Source organism: Bos indicus, chromosome 11, assembly GCF_029378745.1.
Source record: "Bos indicus isolate NIAB-ARS_2022 breed Sahiwal x Tharparkar chromosome 11, NIAB-ARS_B.indTharparkar_mat_pri_1.0, whole genome shotgun sequence".
NCBI lineage: Eukaryota > Metazoa > Chordata > Mammalia > Artiodactyla > Bovidae > Bos > Bos indicus.
Window position 1 is genome coordinate 88,138,982 of NC_091770.1, and position 20,554 is coordinate 88,159,535.

General features: G+C 45.4%; 1 protein-coding gene across 14 annotated transcripts in view; it reads left to right on the forward strand.

The window, feature by feature from the left end:
- The first annotated feature begins 16,398 nt into the window (after positions 1-16,398).
- Positions 16,399-20,554, forward strand: part of KIDINS220 (kinase D interacting substrate 220) — a 96,110-nt gene continuing 91,954 nt past the window's right edge. For 13 of the 14 annotated variants that reach the window (XR_011569412.1, XM_070799173.1, XM_070799174.1 and 10 more), the window contains exon 1: positions 16,399-16,566. The gene's annotated coding sequence lies outside the window, so the exon portion shown is untranslated. Of the gene's footprint in view, positions 16,567-17,160; positions 17,257-20,554 lie in introns of all 14 variants that reach the window. The other variant, XM_070799164.1, reaches the window with a different exon arrangement.

Genomic DNA, 20,554 nt, shown 5'->3' on the forward strand with positions numbered 1-20,554 from the left:
CAACACAGTACCTCCATCAGCTTGTCCTGACAAGCTCAGCAGTGAAGGTAACTTGATTCACTTCACAGTAGGAGAGGCTGGGAGGCCAGGTAATAACAGGACTCCCCTTGTTTATAGATGAACATTGTAAGAGGTTTTGTATTTTTTTCTATCAATTCTTCATTCCACAATTATTTAATGAGTTCCAGCCCAATGTATTAGGTAATGAAAGACTAAATCAGGTCCTTGCCATTGAAGAGCTAATAAATAGTCACCATATAATATGGTAAATGCTTTATTAGAGGCAAGAACTATTGGCGGGGTCGGGGGGCAGGAAGAGGCACAGAGGAGTTGGCACTTGGGTTTGCAAAGAAGCGTTTTATTGGGCTGAGAAAGAGGTGCAAGGGGAACTAATTAGAAAAACAGTTTGTGGTTACTATTCAATCGCTAAGTCGTGTCCAAATCTTTGCGACCCCATGGGTTGCAGCATGCAGGTTCCTGCTCTCCACTATCTCCTGGAGTTTGCTCAAGTTCATATCCACTGAGTTGGTAATGCCATCTGATCATCTTATCCTCTGCTAGCCCCTTCTTTTGCCTTCAGTCTCCCAGCATCAGGGTCTTTTCCAATGAGAAAAGCATATGTCAAGAGATTTATAGTGTTTACACAAATAGAATAAAAAGGAGAGTTACGCAAGTTTCGTTCTACTATGTGCTGACTTTCTATTTAACAATAACTTCATTCCCCTCAGTTAGAAAAGGGAGTAATAGGAAAACATTGTTTAGCCAATGCTTAAAAATAAGACTTTACAAGCTATTTCAAGCATATAGTTCAGTACAGAACATTAAAACAGATTCTTATGTGCCCACCACTCAGAATAGATGTTTTTGCTTTGCCACATTAGGTTTAAAGTTTTTCTTTTTTTCATAGAAAGAAGATTGCACACAGGACCAGCTCCCCTGCCCCTGCCTTTTCCCCCTCCCCCTCCCCCTCCCTCCTCAAAAGTCACATCAATGTGAGCCTTTGGGGTAAGCTTTTCATTTTATCACTTTCATTCTTAAAAGCTTAGACATGTGACTTAAAAATAATTTGGTGCTCACTTTAGTTTTCTCGGTGTTTATAGCAAGATGGGTTATGTTGGCTCAACCTGCTTGTTGCTAGAGCCGCATGTCAGGTCAGATTTTTAATGTCATTAAAAGATGGCATTTCTCTTTACTGGTAAGACCCTGTCTATTATGATGGGTCTTTTTATTTTTTGAGTCTGCTTTGTTTTGTGCTTGAGTCTTCTTTTTAATTGCTTCATCCCAAGTGACATCCATGGTGTCCTTTAGCCCAGACTGATACTCCTCCCAGCAGAAGGGTAGGTCTCGATCCACTAGCCAGGGTACAGCTGGATGCTCTGTGCCCAGGAGAGAGGTGCCATTCACCCATTGCCATCACTTGTTTGCAGGATGAGCATGACAGCTTTAGAAAAGCAGGCCTAGGATCTGAGCTTAGCTGCCTGCTGTTGATAACCATCAGTGGGGAAGTCAGCTGCCCAGCATCCTGAGACCGAAGGCCATGAGAAGATGAGGCCCTTCCAGTTGGCCAGACGGGCTGCCAGTCCCCTAGAAAGTTGAGTTCCTGTTTTCTCTCCTTGCTTTTTTAATGCATGAGTCATCAGCCTCAAGAAGAGGCTATAGAAAGATAAAATAGCAAGTACTGGAAATCCATCCTACAATCCTGAGCCTCTACAATAAATCTTACAGGAAGAGTCAGCATGGCACCCCTGCTTCTTAATTGTCCCCAACACTCACTGAGCCACTTCTGCAAGGGTCGTTTCTTGCCTCTTACTGAATGGGGTGGTTAATTCTCTTTTTGTGTCGTTCAATCTCCGCCACATTTGGTTATGTTGACCACTCTCTTGAGGTTCTTTTCTCAGCATCTGTGAAACTGTCCCTGGCTTCTCCTCCTGCCTCTGGAGAATCGCTCTTAAAAGTCAGCTGAGATCCCTCGTCTAACTACCCCTCACTCCCAACTCCAGCTAAATATCTCCACCCGGAAATCACAAGCAGACTCAGAACATCCAAACCTGTCATCCTGTTCCATCACCCCCAAAACGTGTGATTCCTCTTGCCCTGCTCTGGTCATTAAATGTCATGACTGTTTCCTTCATTTCCCAAGTTGGAAGCCTGTCCATCCCCTCACCCTTTCTGCCTTGCCCACCATCATGTGTCGCCAGCCCCCGTGTGTCCTCTCTCCCGGTCTAGTGGCTCCATTTCCACCAGCCCTGGCTCCCCATTCCTCACCTAGCTCATAGCAACGACCTTCCAACTGGTCCTCCATCCTCCAGCTGTCAGTCTCTAAAATGCGGTCTTGAGTCATCTTGCCAAAGTCAACGGATTTTTATTTTCCTGCTTCAAAAATGAAACTGTTAACTAAAGCCTTTGTGATAAACTCAAAACTTTCCAGGATATAATAACCCCTGCTTAGTCCTCAGCGTGCTTCTCTCTGCTGATTTACCCCTCCCAGTTCAGACATAGTGCCATAGATTGAATCTGGCCCCCAAAGTTCATGTTGAAATCCTAACTCCAAGGTTATGGTCTTTGGAGTGAAGTTTGGGGTGAGTGATTAGGTCATGAGGGCAGGCCTTCATGAGTAGAGTTTATTGCCCCTACAAAACACTCTAAAAGAATCTGAAGAAGAATATATATATATATATTATATACATATAAAATATTCATATACATATGAATGAATGAATCACTTTGCTGTATGCCCAGAACTAACACAACATAAATCAACTATACTTCAATAAAAAAATAAAATTGAATTTTAAAAAGACCCCTGAGAGCTCCCTTGCCCCTTCCACCATGTGAAGATAGAGCAAAAAAGTTGGCCATTTGCACCCTGGAGGAGGGCTCCCATCAAAATCTGACTGTGCTGGCATCCTGGCCTTGAACTTCAAACCTCCAGAACTGTGATGAAGAAGTTTCTGTTGTGTATAAGCCACCCAGTCTCTGGTGCCTTGTCACAGCTGTCTGAACAGGCTAAGGCACCTTCTCCTCGAGTCAGGTTGGGTCATTATCCTTCCTCATTATCCTTCCTTCAGTCTCTCTCCCTTGCCCCTTACCTGCTGCCCCTTTTACCCAGAAATCCCATCTACACCACATCCTCCCCATCCTTCCCTTCCCACTAACTCCTGCTTCGTCATCTAGGGGCAGCCTCTCTGTCACTAGTCAGGAAGGTTCAGTGAGCTTGCCCTGTGTGCCAGGCACTAAGATGAATGTGAGTGTGTTCAGTCGTTCCATCGTGTCCAACTCTTTGCAGCCCTGTGGACTGTAGCCTGGCCATCTCTTCTGCCCGCCAGGCTCCTCTTATCCATGGAATTTTCCAGGCAAGAATACTGGAATGGGTTGCCATTTTTTACTCCAGGGGATCTTCCCAATCCAGGGATCGAACTCAGGTCTCTTAAGTCTCCTTCATTGGCAGGAGGATTCTTTACCACTAGCGCCAGCTGGGAAGCTCACTAAGATGAATGCTAAGCATCAAACATGAGGTGCTTTTCCTTAGGCAGCTCTTCCTGAACCTTGCCATCACAGGTTCTCTATTCTCATATGTACCTTACCCTCATCACTCAGTGCTGTCATTGTTAATACATAATATATATTTGTTCAGAGTTGTGCAGCCCAAGGAGGAGGTTGGGTGATGAATACTGAACAACATGCAAATTCATGAATTATCTGTATTTACTCCAGACTAATAAACTAAGTCTTTTAGCTATGGGACCTCCATTCCCAGGGACCCTTATTACTGGCTGCAACTTGTGGTTGACATAGGGATAGAGTCTCAGAGTCCCCACACTGCACAGGAGAGACACAAACATGTCAAGATGCTTATGTACTAAAGGCCACATTTACGGCACGAGGACCACGTACATCTCAGGTGTGGGTATAAACAGAATCATTTAGAAAGGCAATCATTCTATATATGTGCTAAACTGAAGCAATCTATAGTTCTTGATACAAATAAATTACCTTTTACACAAAGCAAGGGCGTTTTGTGGAATTTGATAAATTTTAGAAAATCTACAGTATGCCAAAAACCATAACAGTAAGACTGAAGGTGTTTCGGATAAACTATAACGTCCTAATGTAAAACACAGGGAACTATATTCAATATCCCATGATAAACCATTATAGGAAAGAATATACAAAACAATGTGTATATATATGTATGTATGTATGTATAATATATGTGTCTATGTGTGTGTTGTGTTCAGTTGCTCAGTTTTGTCTGACTCTTTGTGGCCCCGTGGCCCGTACTCACCAGGCTTCTCTGTCCATTGGGTTTTCCAGACAAGAATAGTGGAGTGAGTTGCCATTTCCTCCTCCAGGGGATCTTCCTGACCTGGGGATTGAAACTGCATCTCTTGCATCCCCCGCATCAGCAGACGGATTCTTTACCACTAGCACCACCTGGGAAGCCCTATATATACATAACTGAATCACTTTTCTGGACAGAGAAATTAACATTGTAAATCAATTATGCATCAATACAAAACAGACTGAAGGTGTTTTGTAGACAAGGTTACGTGTTTTCTATCCAAGCCTTCAGTTTAAGAATTACTCATCGGTTCCTTCATACCCACACTAACTGATGTCCCCACCTTTTACATTAGGCACCACACAGCTAGTAAAATGCATTCAAAGGAGTCAAACACCCACCGTTCTGTCATTAACAACCAATTTTGATATTTTGGGGTTATTTCTAGTCTTTTTTTTCCTACTGCTAGATAAAGAGATATATTTTACAAAATAATTTTGTAAGCTTCTTTTTTCACTGATATTTTGTATCTCTCTTTCCCTATTTCACCTAATAAGTTTACTTAAAAGGACAATATCAAGAAAAGAAAAATGAAGGCTGCAGATTAAATAAGCCACATGAGTGTCACTTTAGTCGTGTCTGACTCTTTGTGACCCTCTGGACTGTAGATTGCCAGGCTCCTCTGTCCATAGGATTTTCTAGGCAAGAATCCTGGAGTGGGTTGCCATGCCCTCCTCCAGGGGCTCTTCCTGACTCAGGGTTTGAACCCACATCTCCTGCCTCTCCTGCATTGCAGTCAGATATTTTTACCACTGAGCCACCGGGAAAGCCCTTAAATAAGCCACATGCTCACTGAACTCTACTGCACCCTGTAAAAACCAGAAAATCTGTTGTCAGGTTCATTTATAAATGTATGTGAAGCAGTAGGAGAGTAGGTCACATCTGCTTCTCTGGCTTTATACTGGGTGCACAGTATTTCCCTGAAAGTGATTTTACTTCAAGGACACATCAGGCCATATATAGATAAAATGTATTAAAATGTATCAACTTTCATCAAGAACAGATAAATAGACAATGGAATGATTCAAGACAGATCCAACATAAGGAAACCACCCAGATGACTGTCATCTGACTCTCTGAATCAGTTTGCTAAGGGAGAAACTGACTAACAGTGAAGAACTATGGAATTTTATGCCAACAATCATGTGCCCCTGACATTTTATTCCACCAGGAATTTGCACCCATAAGCCACAACTTAGTAAATATTTTTAGTATATCATGGTGGCGCTTTTTGGTGCAACTTCCTCTGTGGATGGCTAAACAATTTGAGCTTCATGCTGCCATGGTGAGTGCATGAAAGTGTCTTTTACATCGAGTCATAGCATTTGAATACGTTTATGTTTGCCCGGTTATCTCTATTTTCATCAGTATTCAAAATGGAAAACCTAGCTATCCCCCTACAGCTCTGTACAGTCCACCACCGACTCTCTCCCCAGCCTGCCACTACCCTGGGATTCATGGCACATTTTTGGTAAAATAGCCTCTATTCCCTCAAATTTCCTACACCTTTTGTGCTAATGAAAACCCAGGCCGTGACTTCCCTTGAAGACTTCACAAATGGTAGCTGGTTTTCCTTGCTCATCACTGGGCCTGGAGGGAGGGTGGGTACCTTCCCTCCTCATTGGCATATGTAAACAATCACCCCTGCTTTCTTCCTAAAATGCCAGAATTGAGAAGCTCATGTCATCCTACCTTGCTGCCACCAACAGACTTCCCTGATCACTCCCCACTAGAAAAGATTAAAGCCTGATTATTGTCGTTCTCCAACACAAGACCCTTGATGATCTCAATATCCTTGGAGAAGAGCCTGCTAACACTCTGGCCTCCCAGTTGCCTGCCCAGCTGTCCTCCCACGATCCAGCCCCCATTCTACTCAGATCCCCTGTAGATGTGCGTTAGATCTTGTTATCGTCAACAGTCTCCATTTCCTGCCTTTCACTCCCAACCACCTCCCACTCTCTGTCTCACACCCTTTAGTAGACAGACCCCATCAACTTTTTTTTTTTTTTTAATTCAGGGGAAAGCGCGACACCATGATCCAGTGATCTTAACTCACGTCCTTACTCCTCCAGGTGGCGCTCGTGGTAAAGAATCCACCTGAAATGCAGGAGATGTAAGAGACACAGGTTTAATTCTTGGGTAGGGAAGATCTTCTGGAGGAGGAAATAGCAACCCACTCCAGTATTCTAACCTGCATAGACTCTCTGCTCTGTAATTAGTTTGTAGCAATGCTTACTACTACAGCTTGAGCCCTGTTGACTGCTACAGGCTTCTGTCCTAAAAGCACAGAGATTCTGATGAATTCTATGTTGCGTGATCCAGCAAAGAAGAAAAATGAAGTGCTGAACATTGCAAAAATATGTTCTCAAATAAAAAGTTTATTTTATATATGTGTATACCAAATACTTTGGGACTTCCCTGATGGCTCTGTTGGTAAAGAATCTGCCTGCAATTCAGGAGACCCAGGTTTGATCCCTGGGTGAGGAACATCCCCTGGAGAAGGGCACAGCAACCCACGCCAGTATTCTTGCCTGGAGAATCCCATGGACAGAGGAGCCTGGCCGGTTATAGTCCATAGGGTTGCAAAGAATTGGACATGATTGAGTGACTAAGCACATACCAAATAATTTATATATATATGCTAAGCTTTTTAGAATAGTCTTAGATTTACAGAAAGTGTGGTAAAGATAGTATGGCATTTCCATGTACTCTACATGTTTCCCAATGGTTAACATCTCACATTAGCCACAATAATAAACCAATGTTAAATAAAGTCCACACTTTATTCATATTTTCTTGGCCTTTTTGTTTCAGATCTCTTTTTTAGAAGTCAGGGAACTCTGAGTGGTAAGTTAAGGGAGATAGCTTCTTCAAATGTTTCTGTATTTTTCAAATACTTTATAATGAACACATATTCCTTTTTTAGTCAAAGAAAAACATTTTTTTAAAAGGTGGTGTGTGAAACATCTTAAGATTTCCGTGGAAAATCTGATGTACAATGAAATTGAAACCATGTGAAAAGATTGGACTGCTGAAGTCATTATCTCAATATGCTGATCCTGTTGAAACAGATGAAAGTGTGATTAAAATTATAGTCTTGATGGGAAGAGCGGTGAGAACCTGAAAGCTAACTCATGTTCTTCCCTCTCCATAACATCACATGACAAGTAGGAAAGCCAGAGTCTTGAAGTGATTTGAATGATTCTGAAGCAAGAAACCCTTAGGATGCCTTTGCCAGAAAGATTTAGGCAAGCTGCCTAAACCCCCAAAAGACCAATGGATAGAGTGATCCATTTGAAACAAAATTGAGGAGAAAGCATTTCAGTTCTATTTTTACAACTGTCATATCATCACAAGATGAGGGTTTGAGTCCACAAATATGAAAGGAGTCAACGGCATTTGGCAGAAGTGAGAAAATATTTATTATCACAATAGATAAAATTTACTAAATGTAACCACTATGTAAATGGAGAAGAATGGGCTACAGTGGAGTTAAGAAGCAACTTTAAACAAGGTCCTACTGTAGAGCATAGAGAACTTTACCAGTATAATAATGGAAAAGAATATTTAAAAGAATGTATATATATGTATGGAGAAGGCGATGGCACCCCACTCCAGTACTCTTGCCTGGAAAATCCCATGGATGGAGGAGCCTGGTAGGCTGCAGTCCATGGGGTTGTATAACTGGATCACTTTGCTGTAGAGCACAAATTAACACGACATTGTAAATCAACTATGTTGCAATAAAAAAAGGGAATTAAATTTTTTTTTTAAAAAAACCACTTTATTTTTCCTGAGGATAGCTCCTGTAAACGCTCCCTGTCTACTTCTTGTTTGCTGGACAACATTTCTGATTGGCCTTATAATTTTCACAATCTTTTCTCCTCAGTCTTGGATCACTGAATATCACCTAATCACGTTTGGTCATTAAAAATCCTTATTTTAGTAATGAAATGCCAAATCTGGACTGTTAATAAAACACCTGAATATAAGGTTTCTCCCTTCCCCAGTTTAGACTTGCCATAGAAGAGAGGCGTGTGTGCGTGCTAAATCTCTTCAGTCATGTTCAACTCTTTGAAGCAACACTATGGACTATAGCCCACCAGGCTCCTCTGTCCATGGGATTCTCTAGGCAAGAATACTGGAGTGGGTTGATGTAGTGGGAATTTCTAATCACGTACTTTCACAGCCTTGAGAAATTTCATAGAAATCAGATCAGATCTGTCGCTCAGTCCTGTCAGACTCTTTGCGACCCCATGAATTGCAGCACGCCAGGCCTCCCTGTCCATCACCAAATCCCGGAATTCACTGAGACTCACATCCATATCGAGTCAGTGATGCCATCCACCCATCTCATCCTCTGTCATCCCCTTCTCCTCCTGCCCCCAATCCCTCCCAGCATCAGAGTCTTTTCCAATGAGTCAACTCTTTGCATGAGGTGGCCAAAGTACTGGAGTTTCAGCTTTAGCATCATTCCTTCCAAAGAAATTCCAGGGCTGATCTCCTTCAGAATGCATTGGTTGGATCTCCTTGCAGTCCAAGGGACTCTCAAGTCTTCTCCAACACCACAGTTCAAAAGCATCAATTCTTCGGCATTCAGCCTTCTTCACAGTCCAACTCTCACATCCATACATGACCACAGGAAAAACCATAGCCTTGACTAGATGGACCTTTGTTGGCAAAGTAATGTCTCTGCTTTTGAATATGCTATCTAGGTTGGTCATAACTTTCCTTCCAAGGAGTAAGCGTCTTTTAATTTCATGGCTGCAGTCACCATCTGCAGTGATTTTGGAGCCCCCAAAAATAAAGTCTGACACTGTTTCCACTGTTTCCCCATCTATTTCCCATGAAGTGATGGGACGGGATGCCATGATCTTCGTTTTCTGAATGTTGAGCTTTAAGCCAACTTTTTCACTCTCCACTTTCACTTTCATCAAGAGGCTTTTGAGTTCCTCTTCACTTTCTGCCATAAGGGTGGTGTCATCTGCATATCTGAGGTGATTGATATTTTTCCCGGCAATCTTGATTCCAGCTTGTGTTTCTTCCAGTCCAGCATTTCTCATGATGTACTCTGCATATAAGTTAATAAACAGGGTGACAATATACAGCCTTAACGAACTCCTTTTCCTATTTGGAACCAGTCTGTTGTTCCATGTCCAGTTCTAACTGTTGCTTCCTGACCTGCATATAGGTTTCTCAAGAGGCAGGTCAGGTGGTCTGGAATTCCCATCTCTTTCAGAATTTTCCACAGTTTATTGTGATCCACACAGTCAAAGGCTTTGGCATAGTCAATAAAGCAGAAATAGATGTTTTTCTGGAACTCTCTTGCTTTTTCCATGATCCAGCGGATGTTGGCAATTTGATCTCTGGTTCCTCTGCCTTTTCTAAAACCAGCTTGAACATCAGGAAATTCATGGTTCACATATTGCTGAAGCCTGGCTTGGAGAATTTTGAGCATTACTTTACTAGCGTGTGAGATGAGTGCAATTGTGCCGTGGTTTGAGCATTCTTTGGCACTGCCTTTCTTTGGGATTGGAATGAAAACTGACCTTTTCCAGTCCTGTGGCCACTGCTGAGTTTTCCAAATTTGCTGGCATATTGAGTGCAGCACTTTCACAGCATCATCTTTCAGGATTTGGAATAGCTTAACTGGAATTCCATCACCTCCACTAGTTTTGTTCGTAGTGATGCTTTCTAAGGCCCACTTGACTTCACATTCCAGAATGTCTGGCTCTAGGTCAGTGATCACACCATCGTGATTATCTGGGTCCTGAAGATCTTTTTTGTACGGTTCTTCTGTGTATTCTTGCCATCTCTTCTTAATATCTTCTGCTTCTGTTAGGTCCATACCATTTCTGTCCTTTATCGAGCCCATCTTTGCATGAAATGTTCCTTGGGTATCTCTGATTTTCTTGAAGAGATCCCTAGTCTTTTCCATTCTGTTGTTTTCCTCTATTTCTTTGCACTGATCGCTGAAGAAGGCTTTCTTATCTCTTCTTGCTATTCTTTGGAACTCTGCATTCAGATGCTTATATCTTTCCTTTTCTCCTTTCCTTTTTGCTTCTCTTCTTTTCACAGCTATTTGTAAGGCCTCCCCAGACAGACATTTTGCTTTTTGGCATTTCTTTTCCATGGGGATGGTCTTGATCCCTGTCTCCTGTACAATGTCACGAACCTCAGTCCATAGTTCATCAGGCACTCCATCTATCAGATCTAGGCCCTTAAATCTATTTCTCACTTCCACTGTATAATCATAAGGGATTTGATTTAGATCATACCTGAATGGTCTAGTGGTTTTCCCTACTTTCTTCAATTTAAGTCTGAATTTGGCAATAAGGAGTTCATGGTCTGAGCCACAGTCAGCTCCTGGTCTTGTTTTTGCTGACTGTATAGAGCTTTTCCATCTTTGGCTGCAAAGAATATAATCAATCTGATTTCGGTGTTGACCATCTGGTGATGTCCCTGTATAGAGTCTTCTCTTGTGTTGTTGGAAGAGAGTGTTTGTTATGACCAGTGCATTTTCTTGGCAAAACTCTATTAGTCTTTGCCCTGCTTCATTCCGTATTCCAAGGCCAAATTTGCCTGTTACTCCAGGTGTTTCTTGACTTCCTACTTTTGCATTCTAGTCCCCTGTAATGAAAAGGACATCTTTTTTGGGTGTTAGTTCTAAAAGGTCTTGTAGGTCTTCATAGAACCATTCAACTTCAGCTTCTTCAGCATTACTGGTTGGGGCATAGACTTGGATTACTGTGATATTGAATGGTTTGCCTTGGAAACGAACAGAGATCATTCTGTCTTTTTTGAGATTGCATCCAAGTACTGCATTTCAGACTCTTTTGTTGACCATGATGGCCACTCCATTTCTTCTGAGGGATTCCTGCCCACAGTAGTAGATATAATGGTCGTCTGAGTTAAATTCACCCATTCCAGTCCATTTCAGTTCGCTGATTCCTAGAATGTCGACATTCACTCTTGCCATCTCTTGTTTGACCACTTCCAATTTGCCTTGATTCATGGACCTGACATTCCAGGTTCCTATGCAATATTGCTCTTTACAGCATCAGATCTTGCTTCTATCACCAGTCACATCCACAACCGGGTATTGTTTTTGCTTTGGCTCCATCCTTTCATTCTTTCTGGAGTTATTTCTCCACTGATCTCCAGTAGCATACTGGGCACCTACTGAGCTGGGGAGTTCCTCTTTCAGTATCCTATCATTTTGCCTTTTCATAATGTTCATGGGGTTCTCAAGCCAAGAATACTCAAGTGGTTTGCCATTCCCTTCTCCAGTGGGCCACATTCTGTCAAATCTCTCCACCATGACCCTCCCGTCTTGGGTTGCCCCACGGGCATGGCTTAGTTTCATTGAGTTAGACAAGGCTGTGGTCCTAGTGTGATTAGATTGACTAGTTTTCTGTGAGTATGGTTTCAGTGTGTTTGCTTTCTGATGCCCTCTTGTAACACCTACCATCTTACTTGGGTTTCTCTTACCTTGGACGAGGGGTATCTCCTCACCTGGAAAAACAGCATATATCAAGAAACTGTGCTGATGATTATTTTTCATGTTTTTCTTAGAATAATAGCCTTGTTACAACCCTAAGGCCAGACCCAGAAGGAAGCATGACTGGGATCATGAAAGCATGGACCTTGGAACACCGGGTTGGCTTGGCATTAGGTATGAACACTGCCTACGCACTTGCTGATTGTTCCTGAGACTATCTCAGAAGGAAAAGGCCTAGGGCAAAAAACAAGGAGAGCTGGATTATGTCAATGTAGTGTCTTGGGAAGGAGAAGGCAATGGCACCCCACTCCAGTACCCTTGCCTGGAAAATCCCATGGACGGAGGAGCCTGGTGGGCTGCAGTCCGTGGGGTCGCTAAGAGTCAGACACAAATGAGCGACTTCACTTTCACTTTTCACTTTCATGCATTGGAGAAGGAACTGGCAACCCACTCCAGTGTTCTTGCCTGGAGAATCCCAGGGACGGGGAAGCCTGGTGGGCTGCTGTTTATGGGGTTGCACAGAGTCGGAAACGACTGAATCGACTTAGTAGCAGCAGCAGTGTCTTGGGAATGATAGATCAAAGAAAGTTTTGTAGTCTGCAATTAGGAATAAAAGCTGGACTCAGAGTGGACTCTGCATCTCAATTGAATAGAGGCTGCTGGTCCCCTGACCCATTGCAGTAGATTCTGTGTTCTGTTTTCATTCTCTTTGTTTGCTCCTGGACCTTTAGGGCAACAGGTTGCCACATCCTCCTTCGTGGGATCTTCCAGACCCAGGGATTGAACCCATGTCTCTACGTCTCCTGCTTTGGCAGGTGATTTTTTTTTTTTTTTTTTTTACCACTAGCACCACCTGTGAAGCCCATGGAAGGGGGACCCTAGTCCATAAACCCACTCCCCCTCCAGGATTCCTCCACTTTCCTGCCATCCTTGAACCCCACCCTCCTCCTACACTCAAATGTTCACTAAAGGAAAGCCTGTTTCTAACAGCTTCTTTCCAGGCTGTCATGTGGACTGCTTTGAAAACGTTTCTAAAAGGACGATTTGTACATTGAATACCTTCAGGATTTTTACCTGGCAGGAAGAGGCAGGGAGGGGGTTTGGGCAGCGTGGGCAGTTGTTTTGTCAGTGTCTGAGAAGGAATGTCTCACTTCTAGACTGGGGTTTGCAAAGCTCTTGTCTGACAACCCCCGAACTGTGGTGGTGTGGTGCTTGGGACAACCTAAGCTGTAGAGCCACCACATCCTGCCCCACCCCGCCCTCTCACCTACCATTGGAGTCCAGTTGCCCCAAGGCTGGCGCCCTGGTTGCACTTGTTCAGTGCCCCTTCCCGTGGTTCATACCTAGAGGGCAGGAGCCGGCCTAAAACCAGTCCCCTGGGCTTGTTATGGAGCAGCTGGTTCACCAACCAGAGGGTGCTGCTGGAGTGAGAGGTTACGGGGTGAGCTGGGGGTGGCAGTGTTGAGGGAGGCTGGAAGGTGAGGTCATGGGGGCAGTTCTTCTCAAAGAGATGTTCCATAGGGGGAGTGCTCAGGGACTTGAGATCCCCGTGTCCCTGAGGCATCATTTCCCAGCCCACACACCTCATGGAGACCTGTCAGTGTCCACCTGCTGATACATAATCTACATTTTCCCTTTGGTTCCATAAACTCATCCAGAAAGCCTGTCAAAATCTCTAGGGAAGAGCCAATCTGTGCTCAGGAGTAGCTCAGAATGTCAAAAAACTCAAAGGCGAGGCTTAACGTATAGACAATGTTCTTAGAACCACAGCAACCTGGATTTTCCCAGTACTGGGAACGCTGGAAACAAATTTAACCATTGAGAGATGAGAGTGCAGTTTTTCGTGCATGGTATCTTAGAAGGTGTCAGGAAGTCTAGTGAGTCTCATCTCATTTTTAATATTGTTGCTCAGGGATTCTTAACCATGTTTTGCGTTACAGTCCCTTTTGGCAGACAGGTAAGACCTACGATTCTTTTCTCACAATATGTTTAGATTGATAAAATAAATATGATTACAAAAGACACCAAATACTTTGCCAACAAATGTACATATAGTCAAAGCTGTGGTTTTTCCAGTAGTTATGTATGGATGTGAGAGTTGGACTATAAAGAAAGCTGAGAGCCAAAGAATTGATGCTTTTGAACTGTGGTGTTGGAGAAGACTCTTGCGAGACCCTTGGACTGCAAGGAGATCAAACCAGTCAATCCTGAAGGAAATCAACCCTGAATATTCATCAGAAGGACTGATGCTGAAGCAGAAGCTCCAATACTTTGGCCACCTGATGCCAAGACCCGACTCATTATAAAAGACCCTGATGCTGGGAAAGACTGAAGGCAGAGAAGGGGACGACAGAGGATGAGATGGTTGGATGGCATCACCGATTGGATGGACATGCGTTTGAGTAAGCTCTGGGAGATGGTGAAGGACAGGGAAGCCCGGCGTGCTACAGTCCATGGGGTTGCAAAAGAGTCAGACACAACTGAGTGACTGAACAACAACAACAAAAGACACCATAATATTAAAATGCACTCATTAAAATATAAGTAAAAGAACATCACAACAACAATAACAACAAAAGAAAGCCTGTCAAATCCTTGCTGATTTTTCAGATGGTTCATTATGATGAAAGCCCTGGCTCCCATACTGGGGCCATAGATCCCTATGAAACCACAGATTCCAGTTCCCCTGTTGCTCTCACAAACAGTCCTACTAAAAGGCCACCTGCTCTCCTGTGCAGGTCCTCAAAAGATTGTTTGACACTGAAAAAGGACATTAACATTTGAAATCACTTATCTGGACACACTGGGACAAAACCGAAGATTGAGAATGGTGTTTCATTGGCATCACCTACGGAGATATTTTTAAAATCTCCAGCAAGAGTCCAGTTTTGATTTTTTTTAATGAACTAAGGATGATGATTCTGATGTACCAAGTTTGGGCATTATTGAAAAGCATCTCCTAATGAATCAATCTGACAACTTATGGAAAAAGCCAACATCCAGTCCCACATCAGGTGTGGATGCCTGGGACCATGAGAGGGCACCCAAAGTGTGTGATAGAGTCTTAAATTGTGCTTTTTCTTCCTTGAAGGCTTGCCAAGACCACTCACTACTCTAAACCAGGTGAGGGAAACTGGTGTGGAATAATGATGGAGTGAACTTACAGTAGGGGAGAGACAGGCTAAACATGCTTTAACAAGTACTTTCTAGTACCTCCTGTGCCCCAGGACTGTAGACTAAGAAGTTAATAGAGTTAATAGAAGTTAACAGAAGATGAATCATGAACTCTTCTTGAGGTCACACAGAAAGCTACACAAGAGAGGACCTCTTAGACCGCCTCCTAAAAGACAAAAAGAATTCATCTGTCGGACTCAGCTGGACAAGAGGTGGAGAGGAATATCCAGGGGGAGAGAGAACAGCACTCTGGAAACAAAGTGGAGATGAGACCGAGTATGGCCCGATGTTCCAGGAACTGAACTTGCCAGCCTGGGATGGGGGCAGGGGAGAGTGGTGCACAGTAGGATGGCAAGATGTTTGGCAGGGGCCAGGTCGTGTGTTAAGTTCTATTCGGGAATTTGTTCTGTGGAAACGGAAGGCTGCTGAGAAGTTTAATCCAAGTGACATGATTCCCAATCTCCTGGGGAAACAGTGGGGCGCCAGCAGAGGCAGGGGAGGGTAATTGGGGGCTTTTGATATAGTCCTGCTGGGGAGATTTTGAAGCCTTTAAGCAGATTAGGGGTGATGAAAGTGGCTATCGTCAGGCAGTGGGCTGACTGGGTGACATCAGGGAGGGGCAGAGGAGGGGGTGTGTATCTTCCCAATTCCTGTCCTCGTGGAGGGAGACAGGAGGCAGGTCCCCTGCCAGCGTCAGCACACCAGGGTCACATCAGGTGTGATCACACCAGAGAATCACACCAGGTCGGAGGCTGAGGATTCCAGCGCTGAGCTTTAAACCCTGGAAACAATCAACCAATTTGAGGGAGGCGAAATGCGAGAAAAATTAGGAGAATCAGACTCACAGAAGCCCAGGGAAGGGAATATTCTAGGAGGCAGTGGTCAAGGAAACTGAGTGGAAAAGCTGTCAATCACGTTTGGCCGCAGGCAGGTCAGAGGTCCCTTGTGCGGAGGCCGGGGTGAGGCTGGGCTGCGGTATTGCTGGGGGGGCGGAGGGTGTGGAAATAAGAAAGCGGGCAGGCGGTGGCTCTGGGCGCCAGGATTACAGACCCCGCAGGGGCTCTGGGTTCGGGAGGGATTTCAGCCGGCCTCCACCGGCAATGTGTTTTGAAGTTAAAGATTGCGGTTTATTTCCCTGCATAAGCTTTGATGATAATGGTGAGCAGGGATAATAAATTCTCCAGAATATGAAGAGTGACAGTGACGATGAGTTATATACTGTCTGGGGCGCTTGCCAAAATACATCTGTTTGGAGGTTGCAGAGAATGTGCAGAGGGCGGTTTGCTTCTCCGGCGCCCGCAGCCCCGCCTCCTTCAGGCACCCTGGTCAGCCGGCAGGGGGCGTGGCCAGCCGTCTCCCCGCCCCGCAGCCTAGCGTCACGTGATCTGTCAGTTCTGGGCGATAGCTTGAAAATGGCCGCCGGGTGTGGTGAGGGGAAGGCGTCGAAAGCCGCCGTCACCCCCTTTGTAGTCTTCTGACAGCACCTGCGGCAAAGCGGCTCCTTTCCGCCTCAGGGGTGGGCGCCGTTCTGGGGCCAGGTTGTGAGACGGTCAGTGTGGTGGTCCGCGGGGAGGGGCGGTGTGTGTGTGTGTCTGTGTGTGTATGGTGAGGGGGGCGAGGCCGGTAGAAAGAAGCCCTGGTTTGTAGGGGGAAGTCGCCGAGCGGGGAGAGACGGCGGCGGTCGGGCGGGGCGGGAGCGAAGGCCAGCTGAGAAAGGGTGAGGCCGCGTGTGGGGAAGGGAGCGTGGGCGGGTGAGGAGGGGGCGACGCAGGGCGCGAGGCTGGGTCGGGGAAGGTAGGGGGCGGGTGGGGGCGCGGGGCCTGGTTCTTGGGGCGGATCCGCGCCTGCCGGGGGCGCTGGGACGGCCTCGGACTTGCTGTCCCAGGTGGTCAGCCTCTCCTGGGGCTGCGATGGAGGATGTGTGTGACACAGGTGGGGTGTTTTTTTTTTTTTTTGGTTCGTTTGTTTTTCACCGGGCAGCCGGAGGCACACCCACCACCACCTCGAGAACCTGCCACCTTGGGCGGTCGCGCTAAGGCAGGCTTCCCAGGTTCCTTTCCCTGGGCTTTCCAAGGGCGTGGTGGTTGGGTTTTCTCGTTTTTTGTTTTCTCACCGGGCTCCATTATTCCATTGTCCACTGCAGGCCGTTATTTCAGCTAAGTATCAGCGAGCCATTGATGACGATGCTTCCATGATTTCTTTATAACGAAGCGACTTCTTTGTCAGCCATTGACGTTCGGTTAGTTTTCTTTCAGATTGTTTTGACATATAGAAAGGTTTAAACCTATTATTGTTTAAACCTCTTTTATTAATAACTATGGAGCCGTCTTTGGTAGCCGCTAGGGACACCGGTTAAAAATGTGGCTTTCTTAGCCTTACCCTCAGAATTCCCATTCAGCAGACCTGGGGTGTGGCTCAGGATTCCTACCCCCCATCTCCACCTTCCGACGGGTAATTCTAATGCCTTTTGACAGTGCCTCAACTTGGAAGACACTGAGGGTGAGACGTCTGAATTTTTTTTTAAGCGCCTGAGGAGAGCTGATGCAGAGCCAAGGTTGAGAAATGCGGAGGCAAGGTTGTGTTCTTTGTTCTGTAGCTTTACCAGCATGGAAACCTTCATCAGAATCATTTTGCTGTGCCTGTTAAAATGTCAGTTCTGGGCCCCAGATCTACTGATCTACTGGGGGAAAAGCCCAAGGAATCTGTATTTTGGCAGGCTTCCCCAGCAACTTTGCATACAAGTTTGAGAACCTTTGTTTTACACTCTGAGTGATTTCCAGATTTGTTTTTCCTAATCCGACTGCAAGGAGATCCAACCAGTCCATTCTAAAGGAGATCAGTCCTGGGTGTTCTTTGGAAGGACTGATGCTAAAGCTGAAACTCCAATACTTTGGTCACCTCATGAGAAGAGTTGACTCATTGGAAAAGACTCTGATGCTGGGAGGGATTGGGGGCAGGAGGAGAAGGGGACGACAGAGGATGAGATGGCTAGATGGCATCACCGACTCGATGGACGTTAGTTTGAGTGAACTCTGGGAGTTGGTGATGGACAGGGAGGCCTGGCGTGCTGCAGTTCATGGGGTCGCAAAGAGTCGGACACAACTGAGTGACTGAACTGAACTGAATCCTAGGTGGATTCTCCAACTGAGGTTTTTTGGAGCACCTCACATTCAGCCTGGTCTTGTTCACCTAGCAAGGGTGGTGAGGAAGGAGGGGGCAGTAACCAAGCAGAGCAAAGTCCTGAAACTTTCTCCTGACTTTGCTTTTTGTTAATGGGACCACCATCTTCCCATCACCGGTGTTTGGTATCTAGTCATCTTTGACCTGGTCTTTCATTTCCAATCACATAATTTTTAAAATTTCTACATCCAGAATCTTTGTTCTAGATATGGTCGAAGGGTCCAGTATGGGGATTTTATCCTGTTCAAGTTCCTGTCTCTCATTTCTTCTCCATCCCTACCGCCTGTCCCCTCTCCCTTAGGCTGTTTTGGTGGTTCCCTGACTGTCTGTCTCTAGGGTTCTGATTCCAGGCAGCACACGCTACTGGGGGAAGCTTTACCTGGGATCATGTGAGTGTCCATCCCCTTCTTCCCTGCTTTTGCTCAAGTTCTTTGTCAGTTTCTCTGTTACTGTGTTAGTCAGGGCTGTTTAGAAGGCAGGGAACAGAGATTTACTCTTTTACCTCAGGGAAAAGGTAATTTATAGGACTGACTGAGAATCAGCCAGAAATTGGGATCTAAAGCAGCTCCCACCTTCTGTAGCTCTCTCAGCGGCCTCATTTGTTTTCTCTGGAGAAGTCATTTTCTCGGTTCATATCTGTTGAGTCCTCTCTTTGCTGCCTGGCTGCCTCAAAACTGTGACATTTTGTTCTTGGCCTGTAATGACTGGGTATCTGGTTTCTAATTTCCAGGTTTAGAGAGAGGAATCTGATTGGCTAAGCTTATCTTTTTGAACAGTCACATGTCCTCATATGCTCATACCTGGATATGGCTGATGGTAGTAGAGAAAGGAGGGAGAGAGCAGGCCCTAAACTGGTCTGGGAGGAGGGTGGGTGGTCAGGGAAACCTCCCTGGGGGAAGGGACTTTGAAATTGAGACCTCTAGGCTGTCTCTGGGCAGAGGCGGTGGGAGTGGGGGTGGTGGGATGAGTTGGGCAAATGAATTTGTCCGGAGGAGGGGAAGATCCTGGTCTTCTAAAGGTGAAGGGGAGAATCGTTTGAAGCTTACAGGTAATTTCTGAGTGACAAGAGCAGAGGATGCTCTCATATGGAGAATGGGTGTGTGTGTGTGTGTGTGTGTGTGTGTGTGCGTGCGTGTGTGTGCGCGTGCGTGCGTGTTCTCATGTGGAGAATGGGGGTGTGTGTGTCTGTTTTGAGATAGGTGAGAATAGTGTGTATTTGAGATAGGTGAGAATAGAACCTATTTAAAGGATTCATTTAAGAAGGAAAGCAGAGATGAAAGAAACCTCTGAGGGAGGGATGGGGCCCTTCCAAAAACATCATCTGATTTATGGGCACACTTGCGATCAAACTCTTGATTTGTTAGAAGTCTGGCTGATGGGAGTCATTTATAACTGTCAGCTATGGCAGATGGTTTTGTCCTGTTCAGTTAATAAAATGTGATGTGACTTGATCAAATTCAGTTCAGACAACATTTATCAGTTCTTTTCATATGCACGTGGCCTTCCCTGGTGGCTCAGACGGTAAAGCATCTGTCTACAATGCGGGAGACCCGGGTTCAATCCCTGGGTTGGGAAGATCCCCTGGAGAAGGAAATGGCAATCCACTCCAGTACTATTGCCTGGAAAATCCCATGGACAGAGGAGCCTGGTAGGCTACAGTCCATGGGGTCGCAAAGAGTCCGACACGACTAAGCAACTTCACTTTCACTTTCATATGCATAAGAAACTGTTTTAGGTACTTCTGAATTTGTGAAGGTGAAACTTGTGAAGTTGCTCCTCTTAAGAAATTTAACAGTAAAGAAGCGACGGGTGGATGAATGCAGAGATTACCAGATTTCAGGCATGTAATGTTCAACGATCAGTAAGGTCTGCCCTAGTATCCGCCGCCCCCCCCCGCCCCGCCCATACACAAAGCAGAGCAGCATCTAATGCAGCGCTCCCCAACCTTTTTGGCACCAGGGACCAGTTTCACGGAAGACAGATTTTCCACGGATCTGGGGGTGGGGGACGGTTTCAGGATGATTCTCATAGGGAGCCCACAACCTAGATCCCTCGTGAGCACGGTTCATAGTAGGGTTCATGCTTCTGTGAGAATCTGATGCCCCTCCTGATCTGACGGAGGTGGAGGTCAAGTGGTAATACCAGTGCTGGGGAGTGGCCTCAAGTACAGATGAAGCTTCCTTCGCTCACCTCCTGCTGTGTGGCCTGGTTCCCAACAGGCCCCAGTATGGGGGTGAGGGACCCCTGACCTAATGAACCCTCACGTACCCATCCCCCAAGTCCAGCCAACAGTTATCAATATTTTACCAATTTTATTTTGGCTGTTCGTTCCCCCAGTACCCCTTTTCTCCTCCAGT